Source organism: Euleptes europaea, chromosome 7 (genome assembly GCF_029931775.1).
Source record: "Euleptes europaea isolate rEulEur1 chromosome 7, rEulEur1.hap1, whole genome shotgun sequence".
NCBI lineage: Eukaryota > Metazoa > Chordata > Lepidosauria > Squamata > Sphaerodactylidae > Euleptes > Euleptes europaea.
The window spans coordinates 69,062,816-69,081,405 of record NC_079318.1 but is presented as its reverse complement, the minus strand read 5'-3'; the positions used below and the strand labels follow the sequence as shown (position 1 = coordinate 69,081,405).

Sequence of the window (18,590 nt, the reverse complement as noted above, 5' to 3'; positions counted from 1 at the left end):
CACCTCATGGATCAATAATAACCCGGAGCTTGCACAGGGGACCTTTACCTTTTTTTTTCTTTTTTTTTTACCAAGCTGAAGGGGGTGGCAGGGTACACAATTCAAGAGGCCCTGTGTCCCCCCCCCCCCCCCACACACACACACACAGGGCCATGAACTAGGCAGGTCATTTGAGTTGCTTTCATATGATGTTTAGGTTGGGTCTGGGTGTTGTGAACCGGGGCTAATCATTGTTTAGCACCTCTGATTGTAAAGAAGCTAGGCTATGGCTCTTGTTGAGACACCAGCCCAGCCATAAGAAATGTCAAAACGTTTAATTATTTTTGAAAAAAGTATTTGGCTGGGTGCACATTCCATGGGTATACAGTACTCCCCCAGATCCTAGATTTCTTCAGAGATATTGATCTTCATTTTTAGGTTTATATATGTTTGATTTTGTGCACAACAACCCAAGTAAAATATTACACTCATACATGACTACCTGGTAAGGCAGGCACTTGGGGGGGGGGGAGGAACACACAATCTCATCCCAACCATGTGCAGAAAAATTCAGGGGAGAGCCATACAAACTGGATCCTTTTCTTTGAGGTAACTTGGGTGATCCTTCTGGGGGGCTGGGGGGTGTTTTTAAAGGTACTGGCACCAAACTTACAGGGCAGCTGGTGGTGCCTCTCCTTTAAATAACCCCCAAATGTCAAGCCAATTGGACCAAGAGATCCATTTCTATGGGCCCCTGAACAAGGTGCCCCCAGTCATCCTCCACTGTTTCCTATGGAGGGGGAAAACATGAAAAATGTAAAACCAGAGAATCTCCCCATAGGAAGGCTGTTGCAAGCAACTGCTAAACCCAACTGATGTAAAACCAGCAATCTGAAACTATGTAAAACCCAAGAATCCCACCCTATGTAAAATGTGAGAATCTCAAGGTAAACTAGGAGTATCCACAAAACCCCTTCCAGGCTCCATTCTCAAATCTCCAGATTGCCCAACTCAGAGCCAACAAATGGTCCTCATTATTCTCTGATGTGACACCATGGAAATTTAGTTTGGAGGACTAGTGAGAGCTCAATTTCCCCTTCCTTGCCATGGATCTGCTTGTCTTATACATCCCGAATGTTTACTGCAGTCCAGCTGAGAGACATAAACAGGTGTCAGGTATGCATGACCCACTGAATCAGGAATCAATCAATCAATCAATCAATAAAAATGCAACAGGTGGATTGTCTCAATCTCCAGGCCTACAGAGCAACTTGGGTCCCACACATTTTGTATCCTTAGACCTCTCCATCTTCTCAGGCCAGCCCAGGTGCCTGGAAGTCCTCATTCAGTCTGTAGCCAACAGCAGCTTTTTAGAAAAGTATGATATAAAGGCTTTTACTTTCAAATGTAGGCTCTACTGCCTCAGCAACTCTTTTGTATGCTTAATGCCCTTAGGCTACACTAATAATAGTGCCTATTAAAATTATTATTACTATTTTTAACAATATGTCCTAAAGCAATGGATTTCTAACTTTCTACCTGGAGGGAACAATGTTCGCAGTGCCTTGTCTGCTGGCGAATACTTTTGGCAACTAGTATGAAACCTCCCAGTCTTACACAGAGTTCTGGAGCATGACCGAAGGCACACTATCTGACCATTTATCCTGCTAGCTAGACCCCTTAACCCTCGCTAGCACCTGGTGTAAACTGAACTTGCACTCTAGAATGTACCAGAGCGCAATGTGACTGAGATTGAGAATGCTGGGAATGGTGATATTTCCAGGACCTCGTAAGTTCTTTGGAATATAGTTTGAACAGCACTGTCCTAAAGTACCTAGCACTGATTGAAAGAAAATGCTGCCTTCAATGGGATTCATATTTATATATTGAAATATTTCTGGCCCACACTGTCAATATTACAGAGTCCTAAAGTGGCTTCCAGCTTGTTAAAAAAATAATAACTAAAACTAATCAACATAATGAAATCAGCACAACAACAACAACAACAACAAAATCATCATCATTATTAGCAGCTGAATTGCAACAAACACATGGCAACCCCTCATGGGATTTTCAAGGCAAGAGATGAGCAGAGCCTGGTCTTCCTTGGTGGGCTTACATCCAATACTAACCATGGCCAACTCTGCCTCACATACAAGTTCTTACAAGCTTGGCCTACTCTGGGCTGTTCAGGCTGCTAGTAACAAAACAGCCAGCAGTAAAACCATCAATAGCCATATACACAAACTACAATTTAAAATAATAAAAAAACCAATACTCACAATACCAGATAAAATGGTATGAAGATTCATGGGGTGGGGAAGGATTGCTGTTGGGGGAGGGGGAATCAACCAAAGGCCTGGCCAAAAGGTTTTGTGAGTGTTTGTTAAGTGTCATCAAGTGGTTTCCAACTTATGGCAACCCAATGAATTAATGACTTCCAAAAGCGCCAGAAATTAGACAGGTTCAGAAGGAATTGCCAACATCAGGGCATCACCACAGAAAAGGCCCTGTCCTAAGCAGCCACCCAACTCACCTCAGAAGGTGGGGGAACAGAGAGCAGAAGAGATCAGATGACATGCAGGGCCAATATTGATGTCACCCAAAATTACTGTTATTTATTTAAGAATGTTATATAAGATCTGACTAATGGGGTAGAGGAATATATAACCATCTCTCTTCTACCTCTTTTGACACAAAGTTGACAGCAGAGAAAGGCTAAATCAATAATATTATGAAGCAATTCCCCATTGTATTAATAAACACATCTAATGCCTGTCACCAGCAAACAATCTGAAGCCCTTTGTAATGAACAGGAAATTGGAAGCAGAAATTTTTCCTGATGAAAATATGGTCTTCGTAGAAGTTTAGAAAGTCAGACCCTTTCCCTAACTAAATGTGATCCTTAAAAACGCAACCTCTCTATTTAATTGTACTGTATGTGTTCTGTCCTTTTACAGATTCTCAAAAGGTCATAGGCCAAAATAGAGTTTCCCAGGCATGTGATAGTTGAAATACACTTTTTGCATGATTTAGGGTACATTACTGATGGAGGGGTGAATCTCCTTAGGAGCCGGCAGGACCACGCGTCAGCGCAAGCGCCCACTTATCCCATAATAAGGGGCACTTATGCCAGTGCGGAGGGCACTTATGCCAGCACCTAGGTGAGGCATCCCCCACCAGCAGTGCCACTCTGGGAACTAAATCCCAGAAGAGGCAGCATATGCCGGGATGGGTGGGGCATTCCCAGGGATGGAGCTGCCTTTTGGTAGCTTCCTCACCCCTTTCAGCCCTTTTTGAGTGGAGCAGCCCTGCTGAAGGCAATGGGGCTTTTTTTCCCTTTTTTTCTTTTTTAATTTTTTTAAAATAGGGTTTTTTTCTCCGTGGTGGCCGGGAAGCCTCTTTGGCAGCGGCGAGGCTGCACCACTCCCGGCCACCGCGCAACCCCCCATGAGTGTGTAAACAACTAAGAAATATCTGCCCTCAAGGCCCATTTTTTTTATGAGCACACCTGAACATGCCTCCTGAAGGCAAGGAGGCAAAAGCAGGGCAACAGCTCAGGCAGTGTCACAACAGACAGCCTCCTCTGAAGGTGGGTACTGTTTTTGCTGTCCTTTTATATAGGGAGAGACTAAATTATCCAATCACACCCCATGCAGTGATGAAGCAGAAATACCTGCTTCCAGCTGTGGCCAACTAGAAGGAGGCTGAGCTGCAACAGTGATTCATGCCGAGATACAACAGGAACCCTCCACTAGAGAAATATGCTTCAAGCTGTCAGGAGCGTTTAGCTATTTGCTCAACTTGCAGCCCATTAGCAGCTCTCTGAGGTCTGGAAATTGTGGTATATTTTCTTTTAAGATTAAAAACCTTGTTTTGCCTTTAAATGCCTGAAGCATGGCTCTTCAAAAAAAAAAAGCAAAAAAATTTTTTTTGAGAAAAACGTTGGCATGAGTGGAAAAACCAGTGTATATGCCTAGTACACTGTCTGGGAGGATGCACTCCGTTTGTCATCCAGCCTTTGTCAGAAAGAAGTCTGGCCAGCTGCCGTCTCCTCGAGCAGTTTCCCAGTGACATGCAAGAACAGCCAAGAACCAAACAGACAGAGGAGTACATCCATATCTCCAGGACAAGCACTTCACCCTCTGTAGGAAGCTTCCCAAAAGACACGCTCAGCTCAGCCGCAGGGTCCTGGAGCAATTGCTTATTTGGCAGAAGAGGATGTACAGCAGGCAGCCCATGGGGGTGGGGGAGGCTTCTGCTACCCAAATCCCTAATCTCAACACTGAATGGCCAGCCAAGGAGGCATATTGTTTACCACTGGACAGCTTGGCATCCCTTCACAACCACTCTTTGATGCCAAACCTTGTCCCCCTCTCTATCACCTCCCCCTCAGCTAACGTAACCTTTAGTTTAGCCAAAACAGAATACATGTCTGAAGGCTTGATAACAAAGCACAGAAAAAGACAAAAAATGCATTTGTGCCCCCCATGCTGGGTCAACCAGAGCAAAACAATAATAATAATGCAATAATAATAATTTGTTGGCAGGATTCTTTAATTATTTGTGGTACAGCACAGCTGACCTTGTAATTGTGTCAAATTTCAGATTGCAAATGTGTTGGGACAAGAGTCTTTCTTTTGATTGTTACTATGCAGAGTACCTAACTTTAACCTTAATGGCATTCGGTCAGGGACCATGGCTCAGTGGCAGAGCATCTGCTTTGCATGCAGAAGGCCCCAGGTTCTATCCCTGGTATCTCCAGTTAAAGGGGTCAAGGAGAAGGTGATGTGAAAGATTTCTACCTGAGAACTTAGAGACCTGCTGCCAAAATAGGCAATCCTGACCTTGATATGACCTAAGAATAGCAACAGCTATTTAAGCCATATTAAATCAGGGTGGATTGATTTAAAACAAGGAGATTTTTCACCAAGAAAAAAGAGTGATTTCAATCATTGACTTTAAACATAATGTTCCATTTATTATCTGAAGAAGTGAGCTGTGGCTCATGAAAGCTCATCCCCTACCAGAAAATATTTTTGTTAGTCTTTAAGGTGCTACTGGACTCTTCCCCTTTTCTACTACTGCAGACAGACTAACACGGCTACCCACTGTGAATTATTTCCATTTATTAGTTAGATACTTTCTCAGTTGAAGTGCATACTAATTGGTTGCTATAGCCATATAATTTATTGATTTGAAACTGAACAGAGCCACTATACAACACTATAGATTTCTTACACTGCAGATCTAAGAGTTACGCTCTTATTAGCCCATTGACTATACAAGAACAATCCTAGGCATATTTACTTAGAAGTAAGTTTACTAACTGACCACTTACCACCTATTCATAGAAGTATGACCTTAGGTTTTGTTTTTTACAGCTGTCCAAACAATTATTGCTAAAGTTTGGGAAAGCACTAAATGCTTAAACATTACATCATTCCTATATAAACAGCCCATTCCTGAAATCTGCCGGCGGCCTGACCCAAAGGCCTTGGGAGGCTGACAAAGGCCTCCACTGGCGCAAGGGCCCACACTGCCGGGGACCAGAAGGTGCACGCTGGCGTGAGTGGCCCCAGCGCCAGCGTGCACCTTCCCCGGCCGCTGCCGCGGCAGCGCTGTGCCCGGACACCACTGCAGCCTCCCACTGGCCTCTGGCCGCCGGCACAGGCCCCTGCTCCCTGCTGGCTTTCTACCTTCATAACTGGTTTAGTCATTTAAAGGTATTTTAGAGAGAAATATGGTGCTTACCTGAATTTCCATAGCAGAAAGGAGGGAGGCACACCACCCTCCTTGCTGATGTGGAGCTTGTATGTCCTTTTTCAGGAAACTTGGACTAGAGAGGCTATCTCCTGCTCCGCTTGACCTCCCTCACTGAACTCCCAAGCTCAACTCCCCTGTTAAAAACCCCATTCAAAGCACTGGTAGCAATGCCCACAGGGATCCCAAGTGCCTCTTACAGACTCAGCCTTCTAATGAGCTCTACTTTACATCAGTGAGCTGCAGCTCCACCCCCAGGAGTCAGACAATAGCAGGCAGATTACTCACATCACATAAGGACAAGCCCCTCCTAGCTGGATCATGTGCTTCTTGTACACTCACCACAATCAAAGTAGAGTGAACAGTTTCTCTCTCACACACACACATACCCGGCAATCTATTAATACAGTCAGTATCATTTTCAATCAGGCCTTATCAGAATCCTACTCAAGTTTACTGAATAGGGCTTACTCCAAAGAAAGTATTCGTAGAACTGTACTAGGAATTCCCTTTAGTTACGATAATATTATGGTGGGATCAGCTTAGAAGAAAGTCGGTTTTTCTCCACATGTGCCTTCAAGAAAATGAAGTTATAGTTATATACAGTTACAAAAAAAATGGCTGTGGTGGTATTTAAGGGCAATCGTCTTACGATGAGGGTCATCTTCCCTTCAGGTAAATATGGGTATTTAAAATAAACTTGCTAAAACATCCAGGTACATTATTTGAAAGGAGAATAAAAGCACATTTATGAAACTAGGCATAGAAATCTGCTGTTTGAGGGCAGGCAAGCAACTAGTTTTCACCTGTGGATTGCACACACTTCTGCTCCCAAATGGAAAAAGTTTATCCATTAAATAACTATGATAGTGTATTGAGAGAGGGGGTTTCAGAGGAATTTCATTGTTCAGCAGTGAAATCACATATCTGATTAAGTCAGCAGAGCAAGCAGTGAAGCAATGTCAAGTCTAAATTATCTTTGTAATGAAACTCACAAAAAGTTATATTCATCACTGTGTCAGTATGAAAACCTGCTGTGAGAGAGAACTGCAGCCTTTTTCATTCTGACCCAGCCATGGAAAGTCTCGCTGTGGGCCAATAAATCACAAACATGGGATATACATAAATTATCATCTAGTAGCAGCATCTCATTCTGGATTGGTATATGGGAAAAAACCATTAGTACACTGAGGACTTATGTTGCAATCCTCCCACTTTTCTGAGAGTATGCCCCATAGAAAAGCAAAAAAGATATTTTAGCCATCAACAAATTTGACCCCAATGCTTATTATAAAACTACTTAACAATTACTGTGAAACAATAAAATTTAATTTAAAAAAATGTTAACATATTCTTATAACTAAATAGTATTAGGAGACGTTTCTATAAATATGAACAACTCACACAGCAGTTCTTCACTTCAGTTTTCATCCTGTAACACAAGAGTTAGCCTCTAATTTCAAAAAAATTTAAAAATGAAATAAAGCCAAATAAGTAACAGCAGCTATTAAATAAATCACAAGTCAGTTATTAAAGGAAGTTATGATTGCTAGGCAGCAGGTCAACTGGTAGTGTCTGGAGATGCTGGTGGTTATAGTGAGCAGCCAGTGAGAGAAGCCTTGCCATGCCACTGAGGTTGTCCTTGGTTGCTGCAGAGCTAGGGGACAAACAGTTCTTGATCCCGTCCTTCCTAACACATCACATCAGAATGAAATGCAAGAAAAGTAAGCTGCCTCCTACACAGCAGCATTCTTGGTTTCTAGGACTATTTAACCACTGTCGAATAATAGGGGGTTAATTGACAATATCTGATGGGTCAATTGATCAGCGTGCCAGCCCTACTTTAACTTGCTTTCTTCTTCCACACTCGGTTTCTTGCTGCCTTCCCCAGGCATAAATCCTTAGACCATCTGGCACACAACATATAGGATTACAGACAGCCTACACAATCTTTCTTGTATACAAGTGATGTGCCTGAATAGGTTGGCCATCACCCAAGCTGTCCCGGCAAGCAGCCATATTGCAAGAACAACTATTCAATCAGCTTCTAAGTGGTGCTCTGGCATTAAGTGATGTAGTTGCGAGTCCCTGGTTCTCTGTAAAACAAAAAAGTACTCCAAAGATCCAACTGCTCTTGCAACAAAGCACAGTGTGATGGCTAATCCACCATTATCCATCTTGAACTTGTACACATGATTAAAACAATGGGAGCATGGTGACTCCTTGAGAAAAAAAACAGACTATTGTATTGGCATTCTAGATTGGCCTTCTCATTGGCAATGTACTGGAGATTTTTTTAAAAAAGTAATCTTTAGTCTTCTTCCTAATCCTAATCTGCTAGTTCTATGAATAGGGTTGCCAGGTCCCTCTTCACCACCGGTGGGAGGTTTGGGGGGGCGGAGACTGAGGAGGGTGGGGTTTGGGGAAGGAAGGGAGTTTAATGCCATAGAGTCCAATTGCCAAAGCAGCCATTTTCTCCAGATGAACTGATCTCTATCGGCTGGAGATCAACTGTAATAGCAGGAGATCACCTGCCACCACCTGGAAGTTGGCAACCCTATCTATGAAAGGAAGGCAACACACAATGCTTGGTCAAGGCTTGGTCAGTGAGCCAGTCTAGGGTCACAGCTGCAGGAGACTTGGCCTCCGAAATACTCTAAGGTCCTTCGTTGAAGTGATAAGAACTATATGTAATCCCAGTTTCTCCCAGCAATCCTAGCTGAGGGAAGAAATTATAGGACCTGGGTTTGTTATTGGAACGGTGTGTGTGAAAAAAGCTGAATCAGCAGAGCCTCCAATCCAGTGATTTTCACTGCTCTTAACCAAGGGGAGAGCACCACTCAGCAGAACAACCCCCGACCCTATAATCACCTTTTACCCTTCATAAGTATAACTTAAAAAACAAAGTGTTTATTCAACAAGGAGGGATGGGAAATTAAAACAGGACACACATACACGGAACTCAAAATTAGGCAACACAACTTAAAAGTTGGAATCACAGAGGTGATAAGAGTCTTTTACTGAGGCCCTCTGTAAATCTCACACTCAGGCTTTGCTGCAGCTTGGCTGGCTCTCTGAGGTGCTTCTGCTCCAGAGGCTGCAGCTCTATTTAGGCTTCTCTTTAAACGATGCTGTTCTCTCTGCACAGGACACACCATCTCCTCAGGTGGATTCCCTTTCTCCAGAAAAAAATGACTCCTCAGAGATCTCTCCTCTCAGACCACTCCTACAGCTCCCTCACAGGGACAAAATACACACACACACCCCAAATCTAAAAGAGGGTCAACTGATTTTTATTATCAGTTCCTGGTTTTATGCTTTTTAATTTCTATTGCTGCTTTATTGTAATCTTTACTTAATAGTACAAAATAAGCTATATATCTACTAAATAAATAAACAGAGATTTTAAACACTTTAGACTGCTTATTTGCATGGACTCTGGATGCTTACTTCCCATCTCCCTCCCACACATAGGGTCACCAACCTCATGGTGTGGCCTGAAGTCCTCCTGGAATTATAACTAATCTCCAAACAACAGTTTCCCCCTGGGGAACATGAGAACTTCCAAGGATGGACTCTGTAAATCCTCTGGAACCTGTTCAAAGGGTATCGCATACCCACTGAGTTCCCTCTCCTTCCCAAACTCTGACCTCCTCAGTCCCTGATGCCAAACCTCCAGGAATTCCCCCATGGTTTACTAACAACCCTACCCCAAAAAATATGGGCTATGGTCCTAAGATACTCCCACCAAAGAAGTCCATCTTGGATAATCCCCCTTCCATTTATACTTCAGGAAGTTGCACATATTATTCACATTGTTAGATTGTTATACAGAAATACAACTTGATAGGTTGGTATGAAGTTGCTTCTAGTCAACAGCCTAGCTTGGTGTGTAAGAACACTGAACAATCCAGGAAAGGGGGAAGTACACTGAGAGGCTGAAGTCAAAGGGAAACAGAGGGTGAAATTGGAGGTGATAAACTAATGGAAGGAAAGTGAGAAATGGAAAGTGCTGGGGTGTTGAAACATAAAATAATGTGTGTCTCAGAGACAGCAATGCTAACTTGTACCTTCATTTTCCAAGAGTGGAAAAGGGCAGCTAAGCAGCCATACAACAAAGGCAAAACAGATTGTTAAAAACACCCACCGTCCCCAAAACATGAAATGAAAGCAAAGCTAAACAAAGAGAAAAATAATAGGAAAGGGCAAGAGAAGCAAAAGAATCAGCAAGTCTCTCAACAAACCAAGTGAGGAGGTAGAGCTTGCTGGAATGAGGCACAATCAATGAGTCATCCATCACAAAGTGAAGGATCTGATACCACAGACAGGAAGATACAACTGTGTTAAAAATGTTTAGTTCTTAATTACATACAGCACAATTTACTTGAAGGTTTCTTACCCTAGCAGATGTATCAAACACATGGAATTTTTATGTTATACACACTGTGCCTCTTTTCCATCAAGCTCTGGCAGTGTTTGGACCCAGAAAGTCTCTTGGGAGGGTCAGACATGCCAGCATCGCCTCATCCTGGGGTGCAGATGATATCCATCATCTGTCCAAGTCACAATGTTATTGGAGGGATGTGGAATGGAGCCATGGGAAAGCAGACCTGCAAATTTAAGAAATGGCCCTCAACAAAAAAAGAAGGAGAAAGGGAGATGAGGTCTTTGTTAGAAAAGTTCCTCAATTTCAGAACTAGAGATGTAAAACTTCTGGAAATTTTGAAGCCACAGGGGGAAAAAAGGATTTTTCCTCAGAAAAATACAGAAAAAAATAGGGGGTGGGGGATGGAATTGAAATACATGCAACACTTACTTTCCAATGAAACCTAAACTTATTTTACTGATTTAAAACAATACAAAATACATAATTTATAATGTAGTTAGCATATAAAATTGTAATATTTGGCATATTTATGGAATTTAAAAATATAAATATCTTCATGTTCCATAAGAAAAATGGCAAGTACACTCAAAATGTGGTTGCAAACTACTGCACCCTATACTATCACAGCTCATGTATCATTAATTTTTACAATCTGAGATAAAGGAAAACAATAGAAGTTGAAGCTAAGAAACAATTCTGTAGCTCACAAAAGAAAGCATATTTGGACAAAGACACTCATAGAATCACAGTAGGTAGGACTGCCAGCATGTGTGGATATTAAGCAAACCTTTATAACAATGAAAATACTGAACTCTTTAATAATGTATTATTATTTAACATACCCTAGCATATTGTTGCCAAAAGTATTTATACATTAACAAAAATGTTATTGAACAGGTTATGCATGTCTACAATATAAGAGGTGTTTTTTCAGTGTTCCCCCACACTTTCCAGTGTTTCCACTAGAAGAATGAGGAAGTCCTCAGACTTTTTGTTGTTGTACATTCAGAATGAGTGCTTTATCATACGAAGTTTTTCTCACACAGAGAGAACACATTCTGTAGGAGGTTTCGTTTTAGTGGTTACCCAAATTGTTCCAACCTTCATGTCCTAGTCATGAGTTTTCCAGAGGAATCTGGATGCTGGAAACAACGCTGGATTATGCACTTTTGTCTGATCCAGCAAATCAGTTATTTTATTCACTGCACTGTACTGGTTTTAGGTAGAGCTGAGGAAAAAAAGAAGAGCCCCTCTGGACCAAACCAAAGATCCATTCAGTGTAGCATCCTGCTTCTCACAGTGCCCACCCTGATACTTCTGGGTACCTCAAAGAAAGGGAGGGCAGAAATAGCACTCCCCTGTTTGTTCCCCGGCAAGTGTCAATCAAAGGTACACTGCCTCTGAACATGGCAGTTCCATCTGGCCATCATAGCTACCAGCTGAAGAGAGACCTTTGATATGGAACAAGCTACCTTCCTGTTGTACCTGAAGAAGTTCTGTGTTGCTCAAAAGCATGGCTTTCACCAACTAAAGTCCCCCCTCACTCAGCTTGCATCCTTTGTTCCCCAAATCCCAGAAAGAACCCGCTTTCTATTCCTAAACCAATAAAAAGAAAGAGACTTGAGTAAGAATTGCTATAACTTGCCCTATTCAGAAGTAATTATGAAATATATTTCTGCTGCCTTCAACACAACTGCTGAAAATATTCTCCCCAAAGATATTCTTTTTCCCCTTCTGATTCATTGGCTAACCTCTACATGGGCATATTCTGCCACTACCTCTGCTTTGTCCGACTTCTGCTGCGTTGCCATGGAAGTTGAGAATTCAATTCCTCCAGCTCCTGTGCATTTGCTTGTACTCCTCTGGTAACAAAGGCAGAATCCTTCTGTTTCTTTCAGATACTGTTGTCCTGGCAATATTCGTTTTACTAGCTTATTGTTCTATTAGATGGTGAGACTTTAGGGCCAATTACATCACTAGATTTTTAAAAAGAAAAAGAAAAATGGCTATTTCTAACAGGTTTTGTCTCAACCCTCCCACCCCAAGGGGGGCATCTAAAAATAGAACCAGATTTACAGAGTCCATCTTAGAATAATGATAACATCCTTCTCAAATGGATCAGGAAACAATAAGTATCTTCTGCTTCCATTCTTCTTGCATGAACCTACAGTCTCCTAAGTTCTACTGCTTCAAATACAATTAAAAATACAATAATTAGTCCAGATATGCATACTTAGCTCCTCATTAAGTGCTAGTAGTGCTCAGTCAACACAGTGCTCTCACAGTACAAAGAAAATAAGGGACATACTCCAAAAGTGATAAGAAGTGAGTACAAGAAGCATAACGCTCAAGTCATCTATGGAACTCACTCACACAGGGTATTGGGATGTCCACTAGATCAAAGAAATTTGAGAAGTTATGAGCTTAATTCTGTCATCAGTGCCAAAAAGCAACAAGAACCCCCTCCATTTTCAGAGACAATCTGCTTCCGTTGAGCAGAAGTTGGGGATAAGCAATCAACAAGCTGCAGATTTCTCCTCCCAAATGCACACACTTCCCCTTTTACTAACTCCGAGCGGCTCTCAGCATTCCATTCTTTCTGAAGTATTTTCAGTCCTCATCAGAGACATTTTGAGCCCCCCCCCAATACAGCAGTTACTTTGAAAAGACAAATTTTCTGCATACCCAGGAATTCCAACAAGTATGTAAAAACCCCTACATCTTTGTGGGTGGCCCAGTTTGGCTGCTTTCAACATCTAGATGGGGTTTTTCCACACATGTTATTTCCTCGCTTGTGTACCCATATTGCATCAGTTTTCTTTTCTGCTCATGTTTTGCTCCCTCTAGTGGTTGCTTCAATATTTCATCGCTATATCTCCATCTTATTTACAAGCACATTTGAAGCGCTCATAAATAAACCTGAGTTACAGTGATGAAAAACCAAAGAGATCACTAGAGGGAGCAAAACATATGCAGAAAGGAAAAAATGCAACGCAGTACGGGCACACAAGCAACGAATATAAGACTGCAGAAAAGCCCAAGGTCAGCCATTTTGCCATTTAATACAGTGATGCCATACTTGAGAACTTTCCTGAGGATGGCCATTGTTGGCAGGCAGGATGCTGGCTAGACAGATCAATGATCTGATCCAACAATCAAATGTCACCTATATATCTATCTTGAAGTCAATCCTAAAAATATATATGTAAATAATTGACAGTCAAAAGAGTTCATACTGTTTACTCAAAAGCATGGCTTTCACCAACTAAAGTCCCCCCTCACTCAGCTTGCATCCTTTGTTCCCCAAAGCCCAGAAAGAACCCGCTTTCTATTCCTAAACCCTGGAAGCTTCCTGCTTAGGAAAACATTCCTGGGAACAGGGTTCCTTGAATAGCTTCCGTCTAATGGATTGCTTTCTTCCTCCCAGTGCTCAGCTTGGTGAGGAGAAAGAATAGCAGGAAAAAAGCAGTCCACCTTTGCTCTAGCCAAACACTGACAGTGATGAAAGGAAGCAGTTTGCACAGCAAGCTATGTGGAAATCCTGATGAAAAAAATCATTTTAGGAAAATAAATTCTAAAAAATAAATCCAAACTTCGCATACTATGGAAATAATTGCTAATATGCAACTGTAGAATCACAAATAGGCATTTTTAAAGAAAAAAAGTCAGCTGAAAATTCCAATAAGACTAATAGCCTGTAGCCAAGGAACTGGCTGGTCTATTCAAAATGTGACATTCATCTCCCTACCATCTTCTTGGTTCCTGTTGCTACTCTGCACTCTTCCTTTTGCTTCTAGAGTCCCATTCCTCTTCACCAAGCCCCACAAAACTACTCCTGACCCTAGTTTAAGTGTGATATTTTATTTCCAACCAGTATCAGTAACTTTTCCTTCCCTCGCAGAAATGTAACTGCAAACATTCTGGAAAGATGGCATGTTCATGAACATTCTGCGCTATGGCATCACATTAGTTCACACAATCACGACAGAGGCTTCACTTCCACAAGCACAATACAGTACAGATTAACTTCCGAGCTGTGCCTTCTTAAATGAGGCTACTAAGAATTTTTGATGCAGTTACAGAAGCACAGATGTTGAACTGATGTAAAAAAAAAAAATCATCTTGTGATGATGATGCCCCATCAAAATGAAAAATGGGAAACTGGACAAAGGAATGAATGTTCCAAAGAAACCACAGTCTATTACACCAGACATTTTCAATATGGTGCCATTTGCATGGCAGTTCCTGCCCAGTATACTTCTAGCCCCTCTGAAGAAAGGTTATATCGTTTCTATGTCTTGAGATGCAACAGGCTCACATAGCTTAGCACTTGGATAAGCGCTGATAATGCACAAGCCCTAATGCGGCCAGCCCATTAACTCAGATATGATCTCTGGAAGAATGATCTGGTAGTCTGCTGTGGCTCTGGGGAAGGGCCTGTTTTCTTGCTCCAAATCTTCCATCTATGGCCAGAGAAAAGGAGCTTGGATTCTATCAAGTCTTCTACCAACTGGAAACATAAGCAATCATTAGTTACAACTCGGCCAATGTAAGCTACAGCGTGCCTTCAGCCTCACAATATATCTGGACTAGTTCACGCACTGTGACAAAACTATATACGCATGCCTGACTGCATGTGTGTCTCCTCACTGCATGCATAATATTGCATGTATAATGTAATATGATGCAATGCATACATTTGTACACACCCAATTGTGGGGAGCCTTCCATTTCAAGCATCAGTTGTACAAGCACACACATTATTTGGGATACATGATGGCAAGGGGCTATGGCTCAGAAGTACAATGTACTTTGTATCAAGAAGATCCCAGGTGGGCAGAGCAATCCTAAGAGGGGGTAGTAGAGGCTTGCCCAGGGACCGTGCAGCCAGGCAATCTTCTGATTGATTTGCTCCGCTGCGGTGAGCAAACCAATAGGGAAAATCCCCCAAGCAGTTTCACAGGGCGACACCACCATTTTTGCTGGTGTAACTCAACACCAGCAAAAGGGGGCATTCCCAGGGCGAAAACAGCCCCCAGAAACATCCAGTGTTGGATATACACTGCCGCTGAGGCTGCAGTAGTGCCCATGCATGGTGCTGCCACGCAGCACCTCGGAGCTAGCATAAGTGGCCCTGCGGCTGTGTAAATGCACATTCAGCTGGCGTAAGTGGCACTTATGCTGGGGCAGGGGTCACGCCATATCCAAACCTCTTTCACGCGCCCCCTTCAAGATTGCACTGTTAATCCCTGACATTTCATGTTAAGAGGATCTCATGGGGAATATCTCATCTTGAGACGAGATGATTTCAACTTATTGCATATGGGGCTGCACCTGAGGGCTATCTGGAAGCTAGAATAGATGTTAATGTAGGGTAGTCTAGCTATTGGTTAGAGCTTGCAGAGAGCAGCATATTACCCCCCCCCATTGGAACAGCTACACTGACTGCCCATATTCTTCTGGGTCTAATTCTAGGTACTGGTTTTGACTTTTAAAGCACTACACAATCTGGCACCAGTTTGCTTGAAGAACCATCTCTCCCATGGGAGTATATTTGCCTCCTTGGATCCTCCCAGGTCATCCCTTCAAGCTGTTCGATTTGTCACAGTGCAAGTGCAGTCTTGTTCAGTGGTGGCTGTAGAGTTAAAGGCCCTCCTCAGGGGAGTACAGAAGGCTCTTGCGCTGTCTGCATATTGTAAGCAATGTAAGGTCTTTCTTTTCACATGGGTATTTGATAGTTAATCTATAAAGATGGTATCACCTTTTGGGAAAGCAGTACATCTCTTCTTTCTTATTGTTTTTTGTTGCTGTAGTTAAGTGTTTGTCAACTATGGGTGTGGGTTCGTATACAACCCCAGTATAGGTGGATTATAAAAATATTACTATATATAAATAAATAAAAATCCATTGCCGCAGTATAAATCGGCTTCATGTGTTCACTTCACTTCAGAAGAACTCCTAGGAAGAAGCAGTGCCCTACTCAGGTAGGAATCACATCCTGGGGGGACCACACCCCTATGTAGTGGAAGGAGCATTTGTATGGAAAAGCTGTGGTGCTGTGATAGAGCACCTGCTGCTTTGCACAAAGAAGATCCCTGGTTCAGTCCCTGGCATCTCCAGTGAAAAGGAACTCAGGTAGCAAATTATAGAAAAGTCCCTTCTCCATCTGAGAGCCTAGGGAGCTGCTGCCAGCCAGAGTAGAAAATACTGAGTTAGATGGATGACCTGTCTACCTTGATAGAGTGCAGCTGTGCATGTTCACAAGTGTTGCTCTGTAGTGCAGACAAAGGGTTGCATCCAGCCTGTTTTCCTACCCAGCCTCACTCAATTCGCTTCCTTACTGCAGGCCATGTCATGTATAGCTTTTATCCTTGCTGGTCCTAAGCTTCCCAGCAGAGTCTTTTCTTCATGGTCAAAGGGGAGCACTCCTTCCTCTTTCACCAGAAGAGTTGGTTGGATCCATCCTAGAACTGCCATATATACATGAGTTCATAACAGGTGCCCAAGCAGCATTTGTGTAACCTTTAGATACAAACAACACTGTGTTAAGTGGAGGGAAAAGCCTCTTACTGAATATGGGGTATGAAAAAAGACTGCTGAATCTATGAAGGTGGCTATTTATAACTTTCTTTATCACATTTTCTTTCTCCAGCACAGTGAGGTTTTGATAGCAAAGTATCAATTCTAAGGGGGAAAGGGAGCTAAAGCATGAGAGAGAATTTAATCTTAACCCCCGCTCAAGTGTTTGTCAAGCCTCATTAAAGAGAAATTAAAACACAAGAAGATGAGTATATTTGATTGCTGGACGGGGAGGCTTTAGTAGCACTGAGCTTTAAATTGCATTTAGTTCTGCTTTCCTGAACACTCTCAGTTTTATGTAAAAACAAGCCCAGTGCAACACACACACACTTACATTACCCAAAACACTTCCATGATCACTCATCATAATATCTGAGGCAGTCAGGTGGGCAGAAGACTTTACACAGCTGTTGGCATGGGATAAAGTTCTGAGGAAGTACTGGTTTAAAGGAGAAGAGTGTCTAAGACCTAGTTTATACATTGCTGATTCCAAGACAGAGATGTTTCCATCAGGAGAGAGATATTAGCCACTTTGAACCAAAAGGAAAGGCAGGGTATAAATGTTTAAATAATAAAATATCTAATGATTACAATGAACAATAAGTGAACTTCCTCTGCTCAATTCAGAATAGGTTCAGCCAATACAAGTTGCTCCTGAAAACATGAGGGGAAAAATTCAACAGATTTAATCCTACATTAACTTGCATAAGATGTCTCTCAATTCCCCCAGCTCACACTGCAGACCCCCCCCTCACTACTCTCATGCCATTCCTAAAGCCATATCAACCCACAGAAGCAGTATTTCAAGGAGTACAGCAGCCTGCACTGGGTTCGAAAAGATGCTTTGGTAAAGGGTTAGAGACTGTGAACCATAGTATTGTGTATAGCTCGTACTGCCTATTGCCATAAGCGGGATCCTATTATGTAATTTTTGTGTTATTTAACAAGTAAGGTTAGTATTTATTCATTGTTCACTGGATGCCCCATCCTGTTGATTGTATTAACTTAGTCTGTGTAATTCGCCTTGAGTCCCAGTAAGGAAGATGAACTATAAATAATCTAACTAAATACATAAGAGGAGAGTACGCATTGTTCAGATCCAGCCATGCTTCTCAAATATCATAATTTGTAGCGCAACTGGACCGGAACAGTTTCCCTACATCCCATCCTAAGAACCCCTAAGCCCTGCCTTATCTCCTTCACTTCTCCAAAACATATCAGAGGGAGGCAGTTGAAAGCCTTTCTGTAAAACCTTCATTCTTCCCCTTCTCGTTGGGATGTGTGACAGTGCATCAGGAGTGTCTCTGGTACTAAGAGGAGTGATTCTCCAGAGCACCTGAATCTTTGGAATGGACATGAGCTGCTCAGAAAACTACAAGTTCCATTATCTCAGCTCATAACAGCACCCTAGGTGCAAGGCACCCTTGAGATGCTGCATTTTGTTGTCAATAACACATTCATGGGTCTGCATGGCACCATTTCTGCAAAAGTAAGGAATATACACAGTAATGACTCTATCTCTGCCATCCATCTGAGGTCCTTCGTCAATATGGATAAGGGAAGTACTGTCTTTATCGCCAGAAAACTCAGATGGAGAGGAAGGTGATACACTTTGGGAGGAAACATGAGAACTTTCTCCTGTGACAGTTACTCTTTTTTCATATGTATTTGAGGCATTTTTAACCTGCCTGTCTCTTCATAGGACTCAAGGTAGCTTACGTCGTCCATTAAAATAGATACCAATAAACCAAAATGAGTAAAACAATACAACAGCAAAACTAGTTTAGACTATCAGGGTTCATAAAATATCAAACTTAATAATCAACAACTACTAATCTGGAAAGGCTCTTCTGAATAACCACACATAGCAGTGGCATAAGAA

At 42.2% G+C, this 18,590-nt stretch overlaps 1 protein-coding gene across 1 annotated transcript in view; it reads right to left on the bottom strand.

The window, feature by feature from the left end:
- The window catches only part of CCDC85A (coiled-coil domain containing 85A), a 136,316-nt gene that overhangs the window by 12,945 nt on the left and 104,781 nt on the right, over nt 1-18,590 (bottom strand). The gene's annotated exons all lie outside the window — the stretch shown is intronic.